This window comes from Triticum dicoccoides, chromosome 4A (genome assembly GCF_002162155.2).
Source record: "Triticum dicoccoides isolate Atlit2015 ecotype Zavitan chromosome 4A, WEW_v2.0, whole genome shotgun sequence".
Taxonomy (NCBI): Eukaryota; Viridiplantae; Streptophyta; class Magnoliopsida; order Poales; family Poaceae; genus Triticum; species Triticum dicoccoides.
The window spans coordinates 750,651,463-750,669,920 of NC_041386.1; the positions used below are offsets into that span (position 1 = coordinate 750,651,463).

General features: G+C 44.3%; 1 pseudogene; it reads left to right on the plus strand.

Annotated features, from left to right (window-relative positions):
• The window catches only part of LOC119288457, a 14,465-nt pseudogene extending 9,249 nt beyond the window's left edge, over positions 1 to 5,216 (plus strand).
• The last annotated feature ends 13,242 nt before the right edge of the window (positions 5,217 to 18,458 follow it).

Here is an 18,458-nt window from a genome sequence, read left to right on the forward strand (position 1 = left end):
TTCATGTCTAGCCTCCTCCAAGTCTTAGATGTGGAATCGATGTAGACCGGGAATATTATTATTAATATTGCATTTTTAGGTCTTGAACTTGAGATCTCTTGGCTTTAGTGGCGGTGCCAGAGGTTAAGAACAATGGGTCCAAATGAACTATGAGCTGACTCTACAACTAAGAGATAGAATTGCCATTTCTTGGCTCTAGTACATATTGAATTGCATGCATCATCTATCTCACCCAAAAGCTCAAGCTTATGAGGATACCTTAGCAATATATTTCAAGTAGTTCCTCCTACTCATTATCGTTAAGATCAGGTTACAAAGAATTGTTTTGTTCTCTTTGGTAATGCTAGGTTGGCTTGGCCTAAGTTCAGCCATGGTCCTCAATGGCCGCTGAACCAATGTCAGGACTTTTTTGGTCCTGGGCCGACCCATTTTCCAAGACGACACACCTGAAATATTACTTCAGACTAGTTTAATTCAATCAACATTAGGACAAGACAAAAGGTACACTTATGGGCATTAATTATGTCAAACATCATATGGGTAGAAGCGTGTTGTGGTGGAACAATTAGAATGGTAGCAACAATATGGATTCATCACATCTTTGTCCAATGTTGGTGTTCTATTGTTGTCATCATGAGCCATTCACAAAGTATTAGGGATCGTATGGTGCAAACATGTATTAGCTACAAAAGGTTTCTGAACTTCTTCTCCTGGATTTTTGCATGTCACTTCAATTTTAGTGATGAATAATTTGTAAAGGATAAAGAGTTCGCCAAGCGCATAAGATACAATTATATGTATCATCATCATTCCTTTAAATCAGTTTTCTTTACTGAAATTGTTGTAGTTTCTGATCTTGTATCGGTTATAAGTTTATATGTCTTCTTAAAAAAAGCATCTTCCTTTTTGTACCTTATTTTCTTGTACTTTTTTTGGTAATTCTTACTACATTCTATGTGTTCTCTTTAAATAATTTAACCTTACAATTCAAATCAATGATTATTGATAATACGCTTATCTCCTTTGAAGAACAAAGATGGTACCTTTTCTACATACGAGTGTAAGAGAACTACTTCATTTATTGAGGTGAGTATTTGGCAGTTCTACGTCTATTATATGGAAAACCAAGTGCACCAATTCTATGGGGACTCAGTTTTAATTGCATGTAACCAGGTAAAAAAACCTTGTGTACAAAAAATAATCTTAAAATAAGGACAAATAGTGTTAGTTTGCAATTCAGAATGGAAATTCAAATGTAACCAGTTCTTGGCCAGAAATACAGTCAACTTCAATTTTTAAAACTAACCAAATAGAAAACCCACTACAGTGCACTTGACCACACTTGGGAATCAGCTAGTTCTGAAGTGTTTTTTTATCAGCCCAAATGACAACTAGCTGTACAATAATAAACGTTCAGTAGTATCTATGGATGACAAAAATAGCTCATGAATATTATAAAAAATAAACTACAACATAATCTAATAGTTCAAACAGGGAAATACTTTTTAATTTCTAGCATTCGCTCATCGTTTATTCTTCTTATCTTGTGTATTTTATATCTATTCACAATGTCCAAATGATATTGTTGTTTTAACATGTTTTACTTGACCATACACTAACTCCTTTTTATTCGTAATAGGTTCTCAACCCTTCTGAGACTTTTCTGAACATTATGGTTGACTATCCGTAAGGAGGAAAACATCTTCTTTGCAGAAAATATCATTTATTCTTTTTTCCTTCATATATTTGGAGAGCTAATTCACATGCTTAAATCAATTGATAGATCCGTCGAATGCACATCATCGGTGCTTCAAGCCTTGATTATGTTTAGAGAAATTTACCCGGGGTACCGCAAAGAAGAGATAGGAAAATGCATAAAAAATGCTTCTGTGTTTATTGAGAATAGTCAACGAAAGGATGGCTCCTGGTATCTAAAATATTTTGTTTGTCGGTGTCAAGTATTTGAACTTTCAATATTGGAAGTCAATAATTGTATTATTTCTTATCTAATAGGTATGGCACTTGGGGTATATGTTTCACTTATGGAACATTATTTGTTGTACAAGGATTAATAGCTTCCGGAAGAACTTACGAAAATAGTTACTTCATACACAATGCATGCAACTTTCTATTGTCAAAGCAGCTAAATACAGGTGGATGGGGAGAGACTTATCTTTCTAGTGAAACAGGTGGATGGGGAGTAACTGTTCTTCTTTTCTGTATTTAACCACATGCTGTTATTAGGGTTTGATAAGGTCATGCTTGGTTTGTATTATTTTTTTAGCTTGAGATGCTATCCGCCTACCCCGAGCAAGCTTTCGAGATGTTATTCGCTAGCAGTTGTATCTGGCAGATCATTAGCACAAACTCAATAGCCCGAAAGAGTTTAGAAACTCGAACCATCCATTGGAAATTCATTAGGAATAGGCTGTGTTGCGCAACCCTGGACGCACTAAACTAGCTTCCTAGGTATGTTATACTTGCAAGGCAAATTATAGAGCAAGACAACCTTATAAGAGGTCTTTGGCCCTCCATCCATATAATTTGTGCTCTACTTCCCTCCACAGCCGTGTTTGTTCATAGCATCTCGATATTTGCTAAGTTTCAGTTTCTGGCCAAAAGTTTGTTGAATGAGCCTGTTTTCATTGCAACTAGCTAGATTTTATATGAAAAAACAAGGGTACCTTACTGGAGTCGCCCCCGAGTTGCCCCCCCGCTAGGGCGGCTCGGGCGGAACCCTACCCCCACCGCCACCGAGCTCCCAACCCCTCCCTCCCCTCCCCTCCGCCGCCGTTGGAGGAGGCCGCCGGGCAAAGCCCTGGGCGGCTGACGGCGGCGGCGGAGGCTCCCTTCCCTCCCGCGTTCCTTTGGGTGAGGCGGGTCACCCGTGGCGCAGGGGCCCTCCTCCCCGATCTGAGCCGTGTCACGGCGGCGCAGACGATCTGAGGCCTCCGACGGTGCCTTGGTGGCGTGGTGATGAGAGGAGGAGGCAGAGCGGCGGGCTTCATGCAAGATCTGGTGGTGCCGGCTGCTCAGTGGGCGTGCTTGGTCATGGCGGCGTAGGTCGCAGGGGCCGGCGGCGGAACATGGCTGGTGGCAGCGGCGATGTTCTGTCTGGATCCCGGGGCGGCGGCCCTGGAGGGTGGCGGCTGGTGAAGCTAGGGCTTCCCGCGGCGGCATGGCGTGGAGTCCCTGTCCAAGGCGGATCTGTGACGGCGATCTGCTATGGATTGGTTCGGATCAGAGACGGTGACGAGCGCGCGGGATCCATCTCGGCGGCTCTCGCGGCTTGGTGAGGCGGGGTGGGAGCCCTCCTCTTAGGCTCCAATGGTGGCACACTCAGGCTGTGGCCGGTGTGCAAGGGCTCCTATGGTGGCACTGTTGTTGCGGTTGGTCGCCGGATCTAGGCGGCTGGATCTGGGGCTTTGAAGGCGGTCGAGATGGTGCACATGTTGTCGGGTGGTTTTCTTGGGACGGATCCAGGTGAAAACATGGTTTTGGTCGATGGCCGGAGCCGGTGATGATGATGCCCTTATCATCATTTCCTTCATCCTACACATTGATGGCGAGGGATCTCGACGGCGTGGCGCAATGCAGATTCGGAGTTCGATGTGCGAGGATGGACTCACGCAGGAGGACGAGGCTGTATGGCGTCGTGGTGGCGTCGATGGCAGAAAGACCTGGCACGGTAGATGCAAGAGTACAACTCTAAAGATGGATTTGTGGCAGGTGGCTGTGGCGGCCTCATACCCGGCAGACGTCCTGGTTGAGGAGTGCGCCGGACTGGTAGGTGCCCTATACCTGGCAGGCGTCCTGGTTGGGACTTCAGGTCTTAGATGTTTAGGTTGGCTGCGATGTCTGTTTGGTATTAGGCCCAGGCTATCAGCGCCCCTTCATCAACTGGATAGGAGTAGCGACAGTTGTTGCTTAGACGGTGGCTTTAGTCTTACTGTTATATGGCTTTGTAAGGTTTTATGAGAATAATTAATAAAGTGGTCGTATGCATCGCCTAGATGCAGAGGCCGGGGGTCCTCCTCCTTTTCTAAAAAAAATCAGAAAAACGCAATAAGTATGCACCCCGTTTTATTGATAGATCCGTACATGCCCAAGCAGGCAATCGAGCTGAGTAGTCCATCTTTTGATCACCTCCAGCAGTGCTGAAAATGCACATTCAGTCTATACTGAAACCCCGATAAAATGGGACCGGCTTATTTCATCATGGTTAACTCGTATATTTTTATTTGCTTGTAACTACTATACTAGTTGTATACGGCCAAATCAATCCTCCCACAACACCTATCTCTCAGACAAATTCCCTTTCAACCACTGAGATATTGTGAGTACTGATTAGGGCAATTCTTAATGAATTTAATGATGGTTTCCACTCTAATATTTTACAGTCTTATGTGGATGCGGGCAGTCCTCATGCAGTCAACACTGCTTGGGCAATGTTAGCTTTAATTTATGCTGGGCAGGTATGTTTTCTTCATGGTTCATTTGAATTGACTTTAAAACTATTCTGGCATCCACATGTTATTTTCATATCACGGTCATTCTATTCAGGTTGAGCGAGATCCCACACCACTATATCATGCTGCAAAAGAATTGATCAATATGCAACTAGACACAGGCGAGTTTCCCCAGCAAGTAAGCATTCAACTTTTGCGGCTACATTAATAGTTTATTGTTCCTGCTTACGATCATAACTAGTAAATACTCTTCAAAAATATCAAGGCACAACACCCTACCATGATCGTGTCGAATCCTCTGATAACCTTGTTATACTGATACATATATGGCAGTATTATGCCAAAATACTTTTTTTTTTGGAAATGTCTGTTACTGCTTCCTAAAGCAATCTGAAGTTTCAGCTTTGGTGACAGGAACACATTGGATGCTCCAACTGCTCCCTTTACTACAATTACGGCAACTACGGCAATTTATTCCCCATCTGGGCTCTTGGGGAGTTACGTCGTCGACTGCGTGAGAAGAAGTGAATCCGCTGAACATGATCCAACAGAAGATGGGAAATGGGCTATAGACAAACTACATCTGGAGATTGTGTAAACCCAACATCTGCCTACATTTATGAATCCTTGCGCTTGCCTTCCAGATTGAAATAATATTTGAGTACTGAATACTGTAGCCTAATAACTGTGGAGAAAAGTCTAGGAATTTTTATGTGATGGAGCTGTGGTATGTAATAATACTATGGAAAACAATGTATGCATGAAGTGTATTCTGTGCGAGCGGAAAACGTCTTACACTGTTGGGGCGACGTGGTTCATGTTATATAGTAGGGAGCCAAAACCCTAGATGGCATACATCATGCAGTTACAAGGGATAAGACCTGGGAGAGAAGAAAGGAGAAGACGATTACATGAATATCTCATTCAAACTAACTCCTAGTCTATATCTCTATCATATCTGATAAACATGGCCCGGCCCCGCATATGTATAATGTTTGACACTCCCCCTTAATCACAACTTCATCAAGTTGAGATTATGCTTAAATTCTTCAAAGTTTCTGATAGGCAGGGCTTTAGTAAACCCATCTGCAACTTGATCTCTGGAATGAATGAACCGAATATCAAGCTGTTTCCGTGCAACTCTTTCTCTGACAAAGTGAAAGTCTATCTCTATGTGCTTTGTTCTGGCATGAAACACTGGATTTGCAGACAAGTAGGTGGCACCAAGATTATCACACCACAGACATGGAGTTTGAGAACTTCGTATGCCAAGTTCCTTTAACATTGATTGAACCCATATGATTTCAGCTGTGGCATTCGCTAATGCCTTGTACTCTGCCTCTGTGCTAGACCGAGACACTGTGGCATGCTTCCTTGCACACCACGAAATCAGGTTTGGTCCAAAAAATATGGCAAATCCACCAGTAGAGCGTCTGTCATCCAGACAGCCTGCCCAGTCAGAATCAGAAAAAGCACTGACAAGAGTTGAGGGTGACTTGCTGAAACTAAGACCAATGCTCAAGGTATGTTTGACATATCTGACAATGCATTTTGCAGCAGTCCAATGCACAGTAGTAGGAGCATGCAAAAACTGACATACCTTGTTAACAGCAAAAGAAATATCAGGCCTTGTTAAAGTCAAGTACTGAAGTGCACCTACTAAGCTCCTGTACTTTGTACTGTCCTCTTGATTCAAGAGTTGCCCTTCGGTGAGAGATAGCTTTTCTGAGCTTGACAATGGAGTGAAGGATGGTTTACAACCCTGCAGACCTGCCTTTCTTACCACATCAGTTGCATATTTCTCTTGAGAGAGATGAAGTCCATCCTTGTGTTTCTTCACTTCAATCCCAAGGAAAAAATGCAAATCTCCAAGATCCTTGAGAGCAAATTCTGCACTTAGATCCTTTAACAATGATGCAATGGCCTCACTAGATGAACTTGTAACAATAATATCATCAACATAGATGAGAACAAAAACGCATGTGTTGAGCTTGTTGTAAATAAACAGTGAGGTGTCTGACTTGGACGGAACAAAACCAAGTGATTGCATCTTGTGTCTGAGATGTGAGTACCACGCTCTTGGTGCTTACTTAAAGCCATAGAGTGCTTTATCAAGTTTGCACACAAATGATGGATTAGACTTACTTTCAAACCCAGGAGGCTGTTTCATGTAAACCTCTTCTTTCAGAACACCATGAAGGAACGCATTCTGTACATCTAGCTGCCTGAGACTCCATCCCCTAGAGACAACAATAGACAGAACAAGACGAATAGTAGCAGCTTTTACAACTGGGCTGAATGTATCCTCATAATCAATCCCATATCTCTGTTTAAAGCCTTTGGCAACAAGCCTTGCCTTGTATCTGTCAACAGTTCCATCGGATTTTCTCTTAACTCTGAACACCCACTTGCAGTCTATGAGATTTTTACCTTGCCGTGGGGGAACTAGATGCCATGTTTTATTTTTTTTGAGTGCCACATATTCTTCCATCATTGCTTTTCTCCACTTTTCATCTCCAAAGGCCTCGTCCAAAGTTCTTGGTTCAACTTGTGCATCTGTAGAACAGACGAGACCATATTTGCTCATATGTTTATAATTAAGAGGTTTAGTTACACCTTTTTGCAGCCGTGTGAGCCGCCGAGACTGTGCTGCAGAGTCAGCTGGCGCAGAGGATCCACAATCACGCACAGGAGTTTCTGCCACGGGCGATCCCGAGACAGATTCGCCCGCCAGCTGCACCGGATCTTCTGTGGCTGCAGTAGTTGATGGAGACGTTGTAGCAGCCGTAGAAGATCCAGGCGCACCGGTCGGCTCATCATGAGCCCATGATTGCCCGGGGCCCCGCAGATCTGCACCGGATCCCGCGCCCTCCTGGCTAGACGGATCCGCGCCTGTCGGCCGCACCTGGGCGCTGAAGTCTGCGCCGGTCGGCTGCGCCTGGGCCCGCCTCTTGTAGCACTGCGGTTGGTCGCGAAACCGCGCCCCGCCTGGGCCATCAGGGCGCCGCCACATGGCATCTGTTGATTGGCGCGGAGGTGGCACGGGGCTTCCGCCACCCGCAAGCTAGCGCGTGGCAAGCGTGGAACCACGGGAGCCCGCACGCGCAGCAGATTCTGCTGCGGACGGAGCTGGCGCGTCTTCTTGCGCTGATCCCGGTGCGGATCTCCTGGGCTCCACCTGATCTGGCGCTGATCCCGAGGGGGATTTGTTCCCTGATTCTTGACACAGCAAATATGGCGCCTGAAGACCATGTTCTTCGGTGTTTTCGTCGCTGATTTTTCCTGCAACATCACCAGAAGGCTCGTCTGTACCATTAGGAGGGTTAGTCAGCATTGAATCATCGCAAGTGTTTCCCCCATGATCAAGGCCAGTGAGATGAGATGGCAAGAGGAGAATTTCTTTGCGAAGCAAGGCACCTGCGTTGGGATGAAGATCAGCAAACGGAAATTTTGTTTCGTCAAAAACAACGTCACGGGAGATATAGACTCGTCCTGTAGACACATCAAGGCATTTTACACCTTTGTGTTGAACACTGTATCCAAGGAACACACACTGTTTTGACCGAAACATGAGCTTGCGTTGATTATAGGGACGAAGATTGGGCCAACATGCACACCCAAAAACACGAAGAGATGTGTAATCAGGTCTGGTGTGAAGGAGTCGTTCTACTGGAGTTTCATTATTAATAACACGACTGGGAAGCATGTTGATGATATGAACGGCAGTGAGAAAAGCTTCATCTCAGAATTTAAGCGGCATGGAGGCGCCAGCTAAGAGAGCTAAGCCAACCTCAACGATGTGCCTGTGCTTGCGTTCAGCTGAGCCGTTTTGTTGGTGAGCGTAGGGGCATGACACATGATGGGAGATGCCGAGAGTTTGAAAGAAAGAGTTTAATTTCTCATACTCTCTGCCCCGGTCTGATTGGACAGCAAGTATCTTGCTGTCAAACTTGCGTTCAACGAGTGCTTGGAAATTTTTAAAGACTTGAAAGACATCAGATCTTTTCTTAAGTAGATAAATCCAAGAAAATTTACTATAGTCATCAATAAAACTCACATAGTACGTATGTCTACCAACTGAGTTGGGGGCAGGACCCCAGACATCTGAAAATATTAATTGCAGTGGTTTGGTAGACACACTAGTGGATATAGGATAGGGTAGCTGATGACTCTTAGCACGTTGACAGGAATCACAAATAGCTTCAATATTGCGCTCACCAACAAACGGGAGCTTATTCTTTCTAAGTAATTTTTCAACTAAGGAAAAAGAAGTATGTCCTAAACGATCATGCCATCGTGTGGATGAAAGCTTGATAGCATCACAAGCTTGTTTATTTAGTCTCCTAAGCTCCGGAATCAACGGGTAGAGCCCACGAACGCATCTACCTCGATAGAGAATTTTCTTCGTCGCTTGATCCTTGATCAAAAAGAAATAGGGGTGAAATTCAAGGAAGACATGATTGTCAAGAGCAATTCTATGGACAGAAAGAAGACTTTTGTCGGCATTAGGAACATGCAAAATTTTCCTAAGATGAATTCTACGAGAAGGGGTACTAAAACTTGAATGACCAATGTGACGGATCTCCATACCTTCACCACTAGCTGTGTGGATTTGGTCCTTGCCACGGTACTTCTCCTTCATGGTCACCTTCTCGAGCTCGTTGGTGATGTGGTTGGTGGCGCCACTGTCGACATACCAGTTGGTGTCGATTCCGTAGGAGCCATCTGCGACGGCCGCCACCTTGTCATCATCTTGAGAGGAGTCATCATCCTCTTCATAGCGGTACCAGCAATCTTTTGCTGTGTGCCCCACCTTGCCACATATCTGGCACCGCGGAGCATCAGGGCGTGCACGAGGGTTGCCACCGCCGCGGCGAGTTTTGTTGGAGTTGCGCCCGCCGTTGCGGGAGTTGGAGCCGCCACCACCGTTGCCTCCACTGGACCTCCCCCTGCCACGGGAGAAGCCGTCGCGCCGAGAGGAGCCACCACGACCACGAGATGCCGAGTTCGCGGAGGACTTGAAGCTGCCGCCGCCGTTGCCGTTGAAGTGTGCCATCCGCTGGTCAAAGTTTGACAGCATGGCGAAGAGCTCGTCGAGGGTGACGGGCGTGACACGAGCATCCAGGGCAGAGATCAGCGGCTGGTAGTCGGCGTCGAGCCCGTGGATGATGTAGGAGATGAGCTCGTCGTCGAGGATGGCCTTGCCCGCTGCGGCCAGCTCGTCGGCGTAGCCGCGCATGGTGGCGAAGTAGGTGGCGACGGAGAGGTGGCCCTTCTGCGCATTGATGAGAGAAGTACGGATGTTGTTGATTCGACTCACCGATTGCGACGAGTACATGCCAGCGAGCGTCGTCCAGAGCGCGCCCGCGGTGGTGACCGTGGTCACCGTGAGGAGCACCTCCTTGGTGAGGTTGCTCAGCAGGTAGCTGAGGACCTGCTGGTCCTCTCGAACCCAGATGGGGTGGAGAGGGTTGGGCGTTGAAGTCTCCTTGCCTTCCTTGGTGGTGACGAGGAGGCGCGCCGGCTCCGGATGGGTGCCGTCAACGTAGCCAAAGACCCCGGCGCCACGCAGATGCGGTATGATCTGCGTGCGCCATAGCACGTAGTTCGTGCGGGATAGCTTCTCGATGGCCTGGCCGTTGAGGCTAGGATGGAAGGAAGCGCCGGAGGAGGAAGACATGGTGTGGCTTCGACACAGGTGATTCTGGTAGCTAGATGAGTTGAAGAAGAGGGGCTCTGATTACCATGTGCGAGCGGAAAACGTCTTACACTGTTGGGGCGACGTGGTTCATGTTATATAGTAGGGAGCCAAAACCCTAGATGGCATACATCATGCGGTTACAAGGGATAAGACTTGGGAGAGAAGAAAGGAGAAGACGATTACATGAATATCTCATTCAAACTAACTCCTAGTCTATATATCTCTATCATATCTGATAAACATGGCCCGGCCCCGCATATGTATAATGTTTGACATATTCATTCAAATAATATCTTATATTCCAGTTGGAATATCCAATGGTCTGTCGAATGTATAGCAGTTGCCTATATAAGATGGTCGATTCATATCACCCAATAAATCTTCAAGCAGTCACTGTTACTGTATGAAAGAATTCAGTGAGTGAGATGATTTTGTTCAAGAATTCATTGACTGGATCTTCTTCTTACCAAAATATATTGAGTCTTGCAGAGTTACGCTTCTTTCAAGCTGCTAGGAGTGTGTCTTTTGGCACCAAAGAGGAGAGTCGGTGGACGAAACAGAGCATGCAGCAAAAAATAGAGGAGCTGCTCTGTTTCGGCCAACCAACTCGACACCAGCTGCAGTTGCAAAGAGCAGTTAACAGAGGGTAACAAGTTTAACTAGTGACTGTACAACTAAGTGTTTACAATCATACCAAGAACTGACAAGAAACAGAGGAGGAGCGTTTCTGTCTTTTTATTGTATCGTTGCGTCAACCTTTCAATAAAACAAATAGATGACTCAACTTTGCACTCACTGGCAATTGATGAGACAACTGATCAGTGTGGTGTCAAAGGTTTGCCGATCCCTTTTTCTGCAGCGATTACCTGGCGCAGATGAGACCAAGGGTCGGAAAATTTTACGCCGCCACCCCCGCCGAACGATGACCATCAAGTGAGGTGAGGTGAGGGTCGGAAAAAATTACCCCAGCAATGGCACCACGTGGCAGCTAGTAGTTCATACGTGGGAGTGAAGCTTCCTCACAGCGATGACTTTGCTGTCAGTCAGCTGGTCTAAAAGTACACCGATGAGGTTCGATCTGCTGCATGCTTACTTGTGGGACAAACCTGCAAAATTGTCACTTGTGCAGACAATGTAGGAGTATTAACTAACATCTATCTGCGGCACCTCTCTTACAGAATATTCTTTGTGTGGTTTGACCTTGTAGCAGATACTAATTCAGATTCCTGGAAAAAAAAGAGGCAAATTCAGTGTCCACAAAGCTCAAAAAAATTGTGGGCTTGATTGCGGTTATCACACCCTAATTAATTAGGCATTAAACCAAACACGCTTAAAATCCCTCCGATGGTGGAAGTGCGTTGACAATTGAAGCGCGCCGTGCAAACTGTGACGGAGGGAGTAGTTTCTTTTGTCAATCAATCCTTATATCCCTTCAGCACAAAAATGTCAGTGGCATGCATTTATTTGTATTTTTTGGGTTCTGTAGAAATATTATTAGGAAGGTATATCTCTGGATTGGATACATCAGATATTATGACGTAACCCAACTTTGCTCTTTTTTTGCTTCTACATTATTTTTTCGCATTGTTGTCTTATAGGCAGCTCATAAGCAACGCTTCACACAACTCAAGGACCCACGGAGAGAGTTGGGAATTTCGTTATTTTCATATGTGAGTTTTCTCAAATTTTGAAAATAGGATCATTTGATTTTAATTATTTTATCTTCAAATATTTCTATAATCAAAATGAGAGAGAGAGAGGCAATAAAATGACTTTCCCAAAATAAAGAAATATTGGAGATTTAATAATAAAATCAAATAAGATTTTATTTTGGAGTTTTATCGCTATTTTATTTGAATTTAGGAAAAATACATGTTTTTCAAAATTGCATTTTAAGCCCAAATAAATGTTCATCTTGTCCAGCTTATTTTTAGAGGACGGAGAAAATTTATTTCAGAATTTTTGAAGTCCGTTTAGTATTTTTTCTTTCTTTTTCTGCACGTCGTAATTATTTTAAAAAAAAGGAACCGACTCCGGCCGTACCCGAGCGGGACTCCGCCCGGGCAGGCTTTATAAGCCGCCACCCCGGCGCCCAAAGCCCACATCTCCAGCCCAGCCCGCCGCCATCGAAACCCTAGCCCCGCGCCCCGCCGCCGCCACCGCCGCTGCCGCCACCGGTTGCCGCCGTCGCCGCCGCGCCCCGCCGTTGCCCCGCCGCCCCGCGCCACCGCCCGCCGCTGCCGCCGACGTCGCCGGCGCCCGAGCCGCCGGACCCCGCCGCCACCTCGCCGCCTCGCCGGAGACCTCGCCGGACCCGAGGTAGCCGCCGCCCGTTTTTTTAAGAACCCTAGATCCGTTTTTTTAGATCGGTTCGTTGGTTTTCTCGGTTTAGTTATTTAACGGACGTTCGTTTTAATGAACGGTTTTCGTTGTTTAGCCGCAGACAGCGAACGTTCGTTCGTTAGCCTGTTCGTCCGTTTTTCTTTTTGTCGGATTTTCCGCGATTATTTCCGATCGCGATTTTTGATCTGATTTTCGTTCTAGTATAACTTTTCGCTCGTTTATCGGAATCAGGCGATTCAAGCGCCTAGAGTTTCGCCTCAAAACCCTCTTTTCATTTAACCAACTCAACCAAGTTTTTGCTACTGTAAAATTTGACTTAGGTCCAGATTAGTAAACGAAGCTTGTTTCTTTCGTCGTTTGAGTTTCGTTGCTTTGTTCGATTTGTTTCTTTTTACAAACTGGAGTTCTTAAGTTGAACTTTCTGGTTAGATCTCTTATTTGAGTTTTACCTATGCATTAGATGAGTGCTTATTGTATGCTTGTTTGTTTGCGATAGAGTACCCGGAGTGTGCCGCTTGCTACTACGAGTCTCTAGGTTTCATGGATCATCAGTAAGGCAAGTAACACTTTGATCATACCTCTTTACTACCCAGTTTTATTGCATTAGATCAATCCTCAAACAATTGCATGATTAGGATCTGATTAATATGTGGGTTTTGGGAAGTAGATGAGGTAGTACCTATTATCCTGTTTATTATCAAACCTTTGGGAGTTACTTCTGCGTTTGCTTATATTGCTATGCTATGCTAGTAGACGTGGATTGAGTGAGTGTATCCATGACAGATGTGAGATTGTTAATTAATGGTTTACTTAAGGTGGCGACTTAAATTCACATCTGGATGGATTGAGGCACCTGGGGAACCCAGTGTTGCCTGTATTTTTGGAAATCCCGGGGTACCGTGTGATTCTCCTATGGACCGTCACCCAGGCTCAAAGGGATCATGAGATTATTCATGCTGGAAACTTCCGTGTGCAGCCGCAAGCTACTATGGGCTCTAGCATAGTTGAGTATGTTGTGTGACCTCTTTCAGTGGTAGACTAGCAGATGTAGGGGATGTAGGTTGGTGCTGTCTACCCAGAGTAAAGAGTTAATGCTTCTGAAAGACTGTGCCTCAGTCATCCGTTTCTCAAACACCATGTAGTGCGAGAAATCCAACGAAGGAGATCGAGTCTTGCGGGGAAAAGTGCGCAAACCTCTGCAGAGTGTACAAACTAGTCATGGTTAGCCGTGTCCCCGGTTATGAACGTTTTGAGTATCTAGTACCTGGATTATCATGTGAATCTCACCATGTTACTTAGTTTAATTCTGTTGGGTTAATGATGATGCTTAATTGGGATTGAGTTGGAGGAACCTTCTCAATGTTTAACAACCACCATGATAGTTAAATAAAATTCTTTCCTTTGTTGTAGGGAAAAATTGGCTTTATACAAAATTGTAACCATAGAGCTTTCCACCAGCCATATATGCATGTAGTGATAGCATTATTCTGTTCATTACTCTCTATGTGTTACATTGTCAGCATATTCCATGTGCTGACCTGTTTTCGGGCTGCAACGTTCATGTTGCCGACTTTTCAATCGACGAGTAAGGTGCCTTAGGTCGTGGTCTTTCACTCAGTGATGCCGTTGGAGTTGATGGACTCCCTTTATCTTCCAAGCCTTCCGCTGTTATCGTTATTAGATGGCCTTAAGCCATATTTATTGTAATAAGTTCTCTTTTGAGACATTCGATGTAATAAGTGTGTGATTGCCACTCTATTATAAACCCTTCAAGTACTGTGCGTGTCAGCATTAACGATCCAGGGATAACACTGATGTACAGAGATCAGACTGCTTGAGGTCTGGTCGCTACAGATCTAAACGCTCAGTTTACGGAGGGAGTATATGCGTACGTGCAATGCACATTGATAGTAGGCAGAAAATTAATTGCACATTGATATCAGACAGAAAATTTATTGCGCGTTTGATAATAGGTAGGATATTGTATTACTTAGGTGCTAATTATGGGATAGTCCATATTTGGTATGTTGTTAATTTCACACTAAATATGTTGAGCGATCGCCATTGGAGAAATATAGGTCATCAGATCGACACTGTTTGATGGCTGAGATTTGTTGCATCTGCCCCTTTGGGTTTTTTATATTGATACTAGGTAACTGCCCTTGCGTTGCCACGGGAGAGTAGATATAGCTTAAACGACATATATACGCCAGGACCCTTGATTCATGTGTAAGCATAACTCCCAGTACCACACGTCAAAATGCATGTTGTCTCTTCTCCAACTACACCCTACTTCTACTTTTGGCTCACCACAAATGAAATCGGCATCGTCGGTTGTACTCACACAAATATTGTCAATAACAATATTCTTCCTAACTCATATATATGGCCACAATGAATATTATTGGTTATGCACAAGCATGGACTCATCTTGTTCTTTTCTTTATATTAATCACCAAACCAGCCTTTTCATTTATCAACAAACTAACCCTTATACTAGACACAACATTCAAATACATAACACACTGATAGACTAAATATTTTTTTAATGATGAAAGCAATTAACAGTGGCATTGGATGACAAGTGGAAAAACAAGTAACCAAATTTCATTCCCATGGTAGAGAAAACTAGCGGGTAATGCGCACCGGCACGCCGCGCCACATAGAGTGATAAGCTATTTAGTTAGTTTTGTAATATTTGGTAAGTTGTCCCAAGACTTTATTTATGGCAAAGGTTCATAAAAAGAGAGTTACGAGAGAGTGATGAGGTTTTCTTTTCCAAGGTTTAGTAGTCCATTGTAGGAATTGAGGTGTTACATAGTTACTCATAATAAAAAGGAACGCATTTAGCTTATACATGCAAAGGAAGCCTACGGTACATAGGTATTGGTAGCTAATGGAGCACAAAGTTCTAAGCTTTTGTTTTTTTATAGAACTGAAACAAAGATAACAATGTATAGGCATGTTGTTAAGTCAATCATGTCTACCTGCTAACTGTCATCTAAACAACAACAGAACGAAAAGGTTATCAATTTGACTTCAGATTTATAGACCTTGAGAGCGTACACTGTTACGGCCGTCTGATCACACGCAAATCTTCATGCTGCTGGTTGTTGACACACCAGCCCATAAAAACGTTCGCGGCCTACAACCAACCTCACGAACTCCCATTTTCTATCCAGCTCCCCAACCCACCCTTATCCATTCCGGTAACACAGAAGTAAAGGAGATGCGGCAGAAGCACCGATCTGCTCGTGGCGGCCATGACGGGTCTCGCGGCACGGGGCAGCTGCTCCAGGCAGCCGACGGCCGCGCGCATCCTGCCCCGAGCCCGAACTGCTCCACTTCCCCTGCTCCTAGAACGGCGGCCGTGGAGGACCAGTGGTAGCCATAGTTGGTCTCGGTTCGAAGCGCCGCGCCAGGGCTAGGCGCGTGTAAGCCGTTCGGCATGAGCGGCCGACATCGAGCGTCTACGGAAGGAGGTTCTCCTCGCCGCCGCAGCCACTCGACGCAGCCCATACCTCATGGACATTGGTGAGTCCCTTGGAACATCTCCGTCGTCGTTGCCTATTTTCCTGTAAAAACAGCTGAATTTGGCTTGTCAGTTGGCTTCTAGGGATGTCACCGTCGTTCTCATTGATTATTCCGTACAAGAACCACGAAGTGTGTAAGCTCGCTCAATTTTGACTTGTCTTGCGTGCTCGGGAAGTTCACCCGGAGCGAGCACAGCCGGTCGGTCAGCTGTCGCCGTGGCGGGAGCTCCTGCTGCTCCTCACTGGGAACAACACCATGTCCTCAGGTGGCGGCCCACGAGGGCGGTTGGACCTACGGCTGAGATGCACCCCAAGCACAAGGGCCTTGGGAACATCCAGATGCTCCTAGACTACAAGGTTTGCCTCCTCATCATGTCTTAATGTGCTTCCTTTTATTTTCATCTGCCATCCAGCGTCCTGCAGATTGTAATTTTTTTGTAGCAATCCTTTTGTTATGTATGTGCTCCAGTGTCTACTCATCCCTCGTTGCGAATCCTAGTAAACTTTGTGTGTTTCCATTTATACATGCCCGATCTGGAGCTTGACCGGTGCATGGCAAATTTTGATAGACATGATTGGTTAAAGTTTGCCATGTGTATCTCTGATTTCTTATACAAGTTTGCCATGTTTTCGATAACACATGGAATTTTTTTGAAAATGTTAGCAGTAGGCCATTTAATAATTAAGAGAAATGTTCTAAATAACGTGGTAATTTTTTTGGAAAATCATATGGGAGATTTCAGAATTTTTTGTCTGCTCAAACATGACATTTTTTTAGAGAAATTTGCATTTGCGGACATGACATTTTTGTAAAGTGACATGACACATGTTTGACACATTATCATGGCAAAATTCATAAAAACCGCTTACTCAAACATGACATATTAGGTAGTGACCTTGCCATGACCCAGCATGTAGACCATGTCAAATTTGTTTAACATCCCATGGTAGTCTATTTCTTCAAATAGCATGGTAAATTTACTGTGTCTACAATCAAATAAGCACAAGAAGACAAATTTAGATTGCTACAGAGAAGACATGATGCTTAATGGAAAATTTATTTGATTTGATAGACATGATGCTTAATGGAAAATTTATTTGAGTTGATGGAATCGCATCCGCTGTTAGCTTTCACATTACATTACATATTCCAGCCAACAGAGATTCTATTTGTCAACATTATGCAAAAAAAAACCCACATCTATCTATCCATCTAGTGACGCACAACCAATGTGTGTTCAGTTTCTTTTGTTGGCCTTTAGCACAATATACTGGTAGATGTTGACAGAAGAACATTTAGTGACTGGAAAAGCTTCTGGTCCTTCACTCACTCACCATTTGGAATGAGAGTTCCGAACTTAGTTTTTAATATTTATTGGCCCTTCTAATTTGAATAAACTGCAATTAATTTGAAGTAAAATCAGTAGAAAGTAACTGTGTATATAAAAGATAAACACGAACAATATAAACAATTGGTTTGGATCCGAACTAATGACAAAGTGATCATCTCAGCCTCAAGGTTCAAATGTGGGTATTTCTGCACCAGAACCATTTGCTGCCTGATATAGAAGATTGGGCATTGTACTCCTGTAGGTATCCTCCTCTTTCTTCTCCTTCAGATACTTGATGCAGCTCTCCACTTCAGATTTGACATGCAAATAGAGGTGCTGAGCCTTCTCTTTATCTTAATTCCTTGTCCCTCCCTATGCAAACAATTAAACCAGTCAAACAGGGCTAATCAAACATGGGCTATCCAAAATACGTTTGCATGCATTTTTTATTATTGAAAAAGGATAACAGGGTAGCGTATGTTGACTTGGCATGAGAGCATCTAGATATCTTTTCAGATTACTACTTGCTAGTGCAACTGGTTATACCCTTTGTTTCATTATGCTCACAAAAGATGAATAAAACCTTCATGGCATTTTGGCATAAGCACTACAGGATGCCTATCTTTATTCATTATCTCTCCCACAGAATTAGTCCTTTGGAACAACAATGTAAATCAAGATCACTGATTCTCATGGACAAAGTATTTGGGAGACTACAAAACTATTATTATTTTGCTTCTAAAGTGAAACCAAAATATACCTTAGCTTTAGGCCCTCTTCATTTAGCTTCTTGTCAAGGATATCATAAAATGGGAGGCAAATCAAGAGACATGCCATCGACGTAAGTGTAAAAGAACAAAAAAGGAATAAATGACAAACCAAACAGAAAGTGAAATGAACAATACAAAGGACGTCCACCATCATGAAGTAAACAGGACACCTTCCTGCCGGCAAGAGTGAGCTTTGTCTGGATCCAAATAAGATGGAGAAATCAGAGGACCTGCAAATAATCACAACAACAAAAAACAAGAAATCACAAAAAAATACAAAGACACTGAAACCAGATTTAGAGATAAATAGG